Source organism: Strix uralensis, chromosome 22 (genome assembly GCF_047716275.1).
Source record: "Strix uralensis isolate ZFMK-TIS-50842 chromosome 22, bStrUra1, whole genome shotgun sequence".
NCBI lineage: Eukaryota > Metazoa > Chordata > Aves > Strigiformes > Strigidae > Strix > Strix uralensis.
In genome coordinates this window covers 5188121-5194120 of record NC_133993.1, presented here as the reverse complement: position 1 = coordinate 5194120, position 6000 = coordinate 5188121, and the positions used below count along the sequence as shown (strand labels likewise).

The window sequence follows — 6000 nt, the reverse complement described above, 5'->3', positions numbered from 1 at the left end:
AGTGGAGGTCAGCAGTACAAGGAACCCCCTCTTAGGGGCAGCTGAGAATCTGCAGTCCTTGGCCATAGAGAAGTTCCTGCATGATGTCTGTGCCTGTCCCAGGGAGAAAGACGAGATAGATGGACCTTACCCAGCTGGCGCTGGTGTGCATGAGGGGAGAGACAGTAAACAATGAAAATGTGAAGAAAGGCAAAACAATTCAGCTATCCTGAAAACAATGTCCAAAATGTTGGTCCTCTGCGCAGCAACATTTTCTGAGTTCCTCCAGGTGTGTCCCTGGGAATTTCCTAACACCTTTAGCAGGGTGGGCACCTTCTGCCACAGTAGCGGCTGGTAATGCAGGAGAGGTCAAAGCCCCCAGAGTTGATGGGCACTCCGTCACAGCTGAGGATGCTGCCAACGGCAGCGGAGGTGGAGGAGCCCACAACGGTGTTCTGTGGGAAGGAGCTGAGGATGGGTCCGGGCAGGGTCACCACCACGGGGGAGGGCTGGATGGCAACGGTGGAGTCCTGGCACTGCCTGACACAGGGCTCATTGCAGCTGTTGGCCAGCGGGGTCGGGCCGCAGGGCCGGCATGGCAGGCACTGGTCGTAGCAGGACATGTCTCTGAGGGTGGAGGTGCACCTGGGTAGAAGCAGGGAGGAAACAGAGCACAAGGGTGGGTGAGGAGCTGCCTGGTTACCCTGTCACCAGGAATCCAAAGCCAATACTGAGTGGGGAGCTGGAAGCTCTGCCAAGAGCCACATGGTATTCATTCCCCCACAAACAGAAGCCAGGCCCAGGGAGGATCTCTCTGAATTTCTAAACCAAAAGCCCCCTCAGCCACACCTCAGCTTCTCTCGCTAAGCACACTTGCTCTCCGCTTCCCTATGTCATGATAAGAAGATCCAAAACCCGGGAGAGGACAGAGCAATTTCAGCTGGGATGTCTCTCAAGTGCAGATCTCCCTTTGGAAGAGGAGGAGAAGGGGTTTCAGACTCACCTGGTTCCCAAGCAGAAGGAGCCAAGAGAAGTGCATGAGAGAGCAGGGACTTGGGCTGCCTTTTATACCTGCCCTTCACTGCCGCAGGACCAGAGGCACCTTTGCAGAGGTAACAATTTTCTGACAAGCTCATCTTGAATGCAAACCATCGCAGCTAATGCTATGGGCTGTGCTTTCATTTCCTGCACTGCTCCTTTTCATTTCCAGGTTTGTGCCATGCCCATTCCCCAGTGAAGGCTTGTTCTGAGCACTGGGATGAAAGGCCCCAGGATTTCTAGGGCAGGAATGCAGCAGTGCTGGCAGAAGACTCAGCTCAAGTGTTGGATGTTTCCAGAGCAGGCAAGTGATGTCAGTCTGGGTCACTCTGGTGGGGCTGTTTGAAGTGTTATTAGAACGAAATTCCAGATATCTTCAGATGGATGCCGTGGGATCCCGCACATGAGGTTATACCATGTCTATATGTTTGCCTCCCTCCCTCCTCAGCTCACCTCAGTGGTCACTTGTGGTTGTTGCCTCCCCAGGTGTAGGTGTTGTGCTGCTGGGGTTTGACCCCATCCTGCCTAACACTGCCCAGTCCCCCGGGATCCTCAGCAGAGTCCATGGTGTGTTGTGTTCCCCTCTGCGTTCTTTCTTGTGTTTCCTTGTAAGCAGCTGTATTTTTGTGAATGCATGTGGGAGCACAAATTTCTGTAAAATTCCATGCTGGTGTGCATGAGCTTGTGTGTATGTGTGACCTTGTGTGTTCTTCATCACGAGGGAACATGCTGCTCATGGCAGGGACACTCTCCTCTGCTCTGTCCATGAGCACCACAGAGCAGCAGGTTGCCAGGGTCAGAAGGAGCCTGAGTGCAGCTGAACGGTGATGGCACCAGGCTGCTAGAGATGTGTCCAGTGAAGACACTCTGAAGTGCAGCCCCTGGCTCCTGAGCCCTCCTTTTCCTGCCCCTCCAAAGCTCACGCTCCGCTGCTGCCAATGTCAGGCCACTACAAGGATGGTTTCACTCCAGCTTGGGTCCTTAGTTTAATTCAGTGTAACAGCAGTGGGAGTGCCTCAGCACGGCTGGCAGTGCCCCCTCCCTGCCTCTCCAGGCCAGGACACGGCTGCTCTCCCCAGCTCTAGAGAGTTCAGAAGGACGGGGATTGCTTTCTGGGCAAGGAGAAAGGCTGAGGAATCCTGCTGACCATGTGCTGGCCATCCCTGAGTGCATCTGCTTCCCGTGCAGTGTCGGTGGTGTCTGGGCTGGGACATGGCCCTCTCTCAGGTCCATCTCCATGACAAATGTATTTGTGCATCACATCAACCTGGTGCTGTGTCAGGCAGGGACCGAGATCTTGGATGAAACAGGTACTGAATTAAAGGAGCATGAGGCCTTATATCGCTGTGCTGTGAGGGGAGGTACAGACCCTGTGGGTATCGCAAGGAAAGCCAAAGAAATGATGACGGCTTGGGATTTCAGCCCACAGAAACCTTCCTGCCTGACACTGGAATCTCACTCTGAGTGCCCAGCAACTGCCCCGAGGAGGGAATTCAAGACAACATCCCCCAAAGCCTGCTGCAGTCCCACAGAGGTGTCACGAAGAGACTCTCTTTCCGACAAGGGCTGTGTACAGTGGGTAAATGTTCTAAGCCCATCTCCCCTCCTGAATATTTGTCTGCCTGGGCTCAGGCCCAGCTTGGACACAGTGCAGCCAAGGCTTCCCCCCTTCCCTTGAGTGACCTCGGGGAGATCAGTGCCAGGGAGCTCTGCTGGGAGAGCTCAGCCAGGGCTGATTCCCCTCAGTGTAGCTGAGGACCACCCTCACTGCTTTCTCAGGAGCTAAAAGGCACAGTGGAACAAGGAAAGGGCAGGGGACGTGCGTACCTACAGTTTAGCAGGAACGTGACAGCCTCTCTCGCACTGCCTTTATGATGAAACTTGTGAGAAATGTGTTCAGCGAGAGGATGATAATGTGGGTGGGATATTGGCTGGACTACCAGGCTCAAACAGTTGTGATGAGTGGTGCAAAGCCCAGCTAGCAGACACGTACTGTTGGGCTTTCTCAGGGATCAGCAGGAGGATCAATACTCCAATGCTTTCATAAACAGCACAAGTAGTGGGAAGGTCAGAATTTTCTGCAAGTTTGGGGATGACACCCAACCACAGGCAACAGGCAGACACTGATCTCTGTCAGCAAATTGTTGCCAGCAGGTCCAGGAAATAAGAGTTGAAAGGAAAGAGAGAAGATGGACTGGACTGTGGAGGTCCTCTGTGACATGAGTCGAGGCAATGAACAGCTTCTGGGATAGGGAAATTTCTAGATAAGCAAGAGGCTAAAAGAAAGAATGAGAACTGGAATGGATTTCCCTGGGAGATTCTGAAATCTTCATCCCAAAGCACCCTGATTTAACGGGAATTGTGCCAAATGGGGGTTGATCCAGACAACCTCTGCAGGACCCTGCTCAGCTACGCTGTGACTGTGTGATTCCCCCTGTCCCCTGCCCTCCCTGAACCCTGCACGCCCAGGTCACCCTTGGCCTCCCATCCCCTCTGCTAGAGAGCAGCTCGGAGGCATTGTGCTCGGCCTGCAGAGGGGCAGCTGAAGGGAGGCTCTCAGCCTCCTCCGTGCCATGGGCAGGAGGTCAGTGGCTGCTGTTTGCAGGCGCTGAGCTCGGGGACAGCTCTGGGAAGCTGCTGCATGTGCTGGGCCAAGGCCCTGCTGCTGCCCCAGGCTGCAGCTGGCGCTGGGCAGGCTTCTTGTTGCTGGGGAGCCCTTGCTGGAGGAGGGAGAGAGTGGGATTGCCGGGAGCGCAAGTGGTGGCGGTGCAGAGCCGCTGAGCACTCTGAGCCCGGGCGAGCCCCCGAGCGGCGCCGGCGCAGGGCTCAGCCCCGGGGCGGAGCTGGCGGCGGCCGAGAGGAGCGGAGGCGGCGGAGAGGAGGCGCCGCGGCCGGAGCAGAGAGCCGGGGCTGGCGGGGGGCAGCGAGGCGCGGGCGGCGGAGCGGCGGGATGCGGCGGGGCCGGGGCGCAGGGCTGGCGGGGCTGGCCGCGGTGCTCCTGGGTGCGCGGGGCTGCCGGCTGGGACGGGGCCAGGGGCTGCGGGGAGCGGGACTGGGCCGGGGCTCGCCTGTGACCCTCCTGATCCTCTTGAACCTTATTCCCTTCTCTGTCCTCCCTTCTGCCCCCAATGAGCTCGTTCCCTCCCAGCTTGCCTCTCTATGCCTTACTCCACTTCTGCATCCATCCATCCATCCATCCATCCATCCATCCATCCATCCCAGCCAATCTCTTTTCCTCACTCCCTTCTCTTCTTCCTCACTCGGACTGTCCTTCCAAACATCCCTTATACATTCCTGTCCCCAAACAACCACTCTCAGAGAAACTGTCTCTCCATCCTGTGTTCTCAGATCACACCCCCATCATCTGTGAAGTGTCCCCACTCCCCTCTCCCGCTGCACGACATGTTCAGCTGAAGCAAAGGGATTCTTCTTTTCTCCTCGGCAGTGGCTGCGGGCAGAGCCCAGGTGCAGCAGGAGCCGTCGGCAGAGACCACCGAGGGCACCGGCGTCACCATCAGCTGCTCCCACCCCAACATCCAGACCGGGAACGTCATCCAGTGGTACCGTCATCTCCCGGGCCGAGCCCCCACATTCCTCGCGCTCGCTGTGAAAGGTTCCAAAGAGCTGCAGGCCCCGCCGGGGCGGCTGTCGGTGGCGGCAGACCGCCGGTCCAGCGCCCTGTGGCTCGCCCGGCCCCGGCGCGGGGACGCGGCGGTGTATTACTGCGCGCTGGGAGACACGGGGAGAGGAGCCGGGGCTGCGGCCGGGCACGAACCGCCGCGGGCGGGGCCGGGCGGGGCCGGCGGGGGCGGGGGGACAGCCCCGGGCGGGCCCGCCAGGGGGCGCTGCCGCTCCGCCCGCCGCGGCCGCCTCGCCCCGCCCGCACCCGCCCGGTCCCGGGCCCCGGGCCGCTTCCCCCGCCCGCCCGGCCCCGCCACCAACACCGGCACCACCAGGCCCCCCCAGCAGTCAAGGCCTGGCCTCAGCACCTCTTCTCATTGACGGCCGCTGCGGGTCTGTGCTCCCGAGGCCACCAAAGAGCCGCGCTTGGGCAGCGCTGCCCAGGGACAGGCAGACGGGCTGGGCAAGGCAGGCAGGGCAGGGCGGGCTTTCCCCCAGGCTCTCTTGCTGCCTCCCGACGGGCTCAGACTCTGCTGCCTAACGGGGCATCCTCGGGCCTGTCTGTAACGGCCGGCCAGCTCTGCCTCAGAAATGCCTCGCCCAGGGGACAGAGTCCCAGAGCTTTTGCCCTTCCCGGGCACATGCACCAAGGGCTCCCCCAAGGCTGTTAGTACCGCCAACAGCCTCCCTGCACGTTCGACGGAGCCAATTAGCAACGGGGCAATTAAGAAACCAACGCACCCAGGAAGTACCAACTGGAGAATACGTCACTACTGGAGTCAGCCCTTACATGGCAAAGGCTCATTCCAACAAACCAGAAACGTTCGTCCAAGCTCTGCCAAGTTCTCTTTACTGTGGTCTACCACCTGTTCCTCCACCCTGGCAGGTCCAGACCTTCATCTGGGGTAAGCTGCTTACCTTGCCTTGCACCAGTGCTTGATTTTATTCCTCTCACACCAACAGAGACAGGCGATTGACCTGAACACACCTTTGGTTCCTCCCTCTTGCCTGGGTAGCTCTTCCAAACAGGGCAGTATGTTGCCCCAAAGGAAACACCAACACAGTCAAGCGGGGTGACCTCGCCAGGGGGCACCTGGCCCTGCTTGTCTTTGTCTTCTCCATTTTTCTCTTCATCTTAGTGGGAATAGCCTCATCCTTGTCCCCGTGCGGAGTGAGCGGCCCCCGAGTCTGCTGATGTGTTTCCCCCTTGGCAGGCTTTCCTACCTGGAGATCTGCTGTGCCACCACCATTGTCCCCTAGAAGCTGGAGACATTCCTTGTCAGCAGAACTACCATTTGTGTTTCCTGCTTTCATTTTTCCACTTCTTCCTGGGTACATTCCTGATCCCCTCAGCCACGTCCT

General features: G+C 58.6%; 1 pseudogene; it reads right to left on the bottom strand.

Moving 5' to 3' along the window:
• Positions 1 to 296: 296 nt before the first annotated feature.
• LOC141953406 (feather keratin Cos1-2-like) lies at positions 297 to 1115 on the bottom strand (annotated as a pseudogene).
• Positions 1116 to 6000: the final 4885 nt, after the last annotated feature.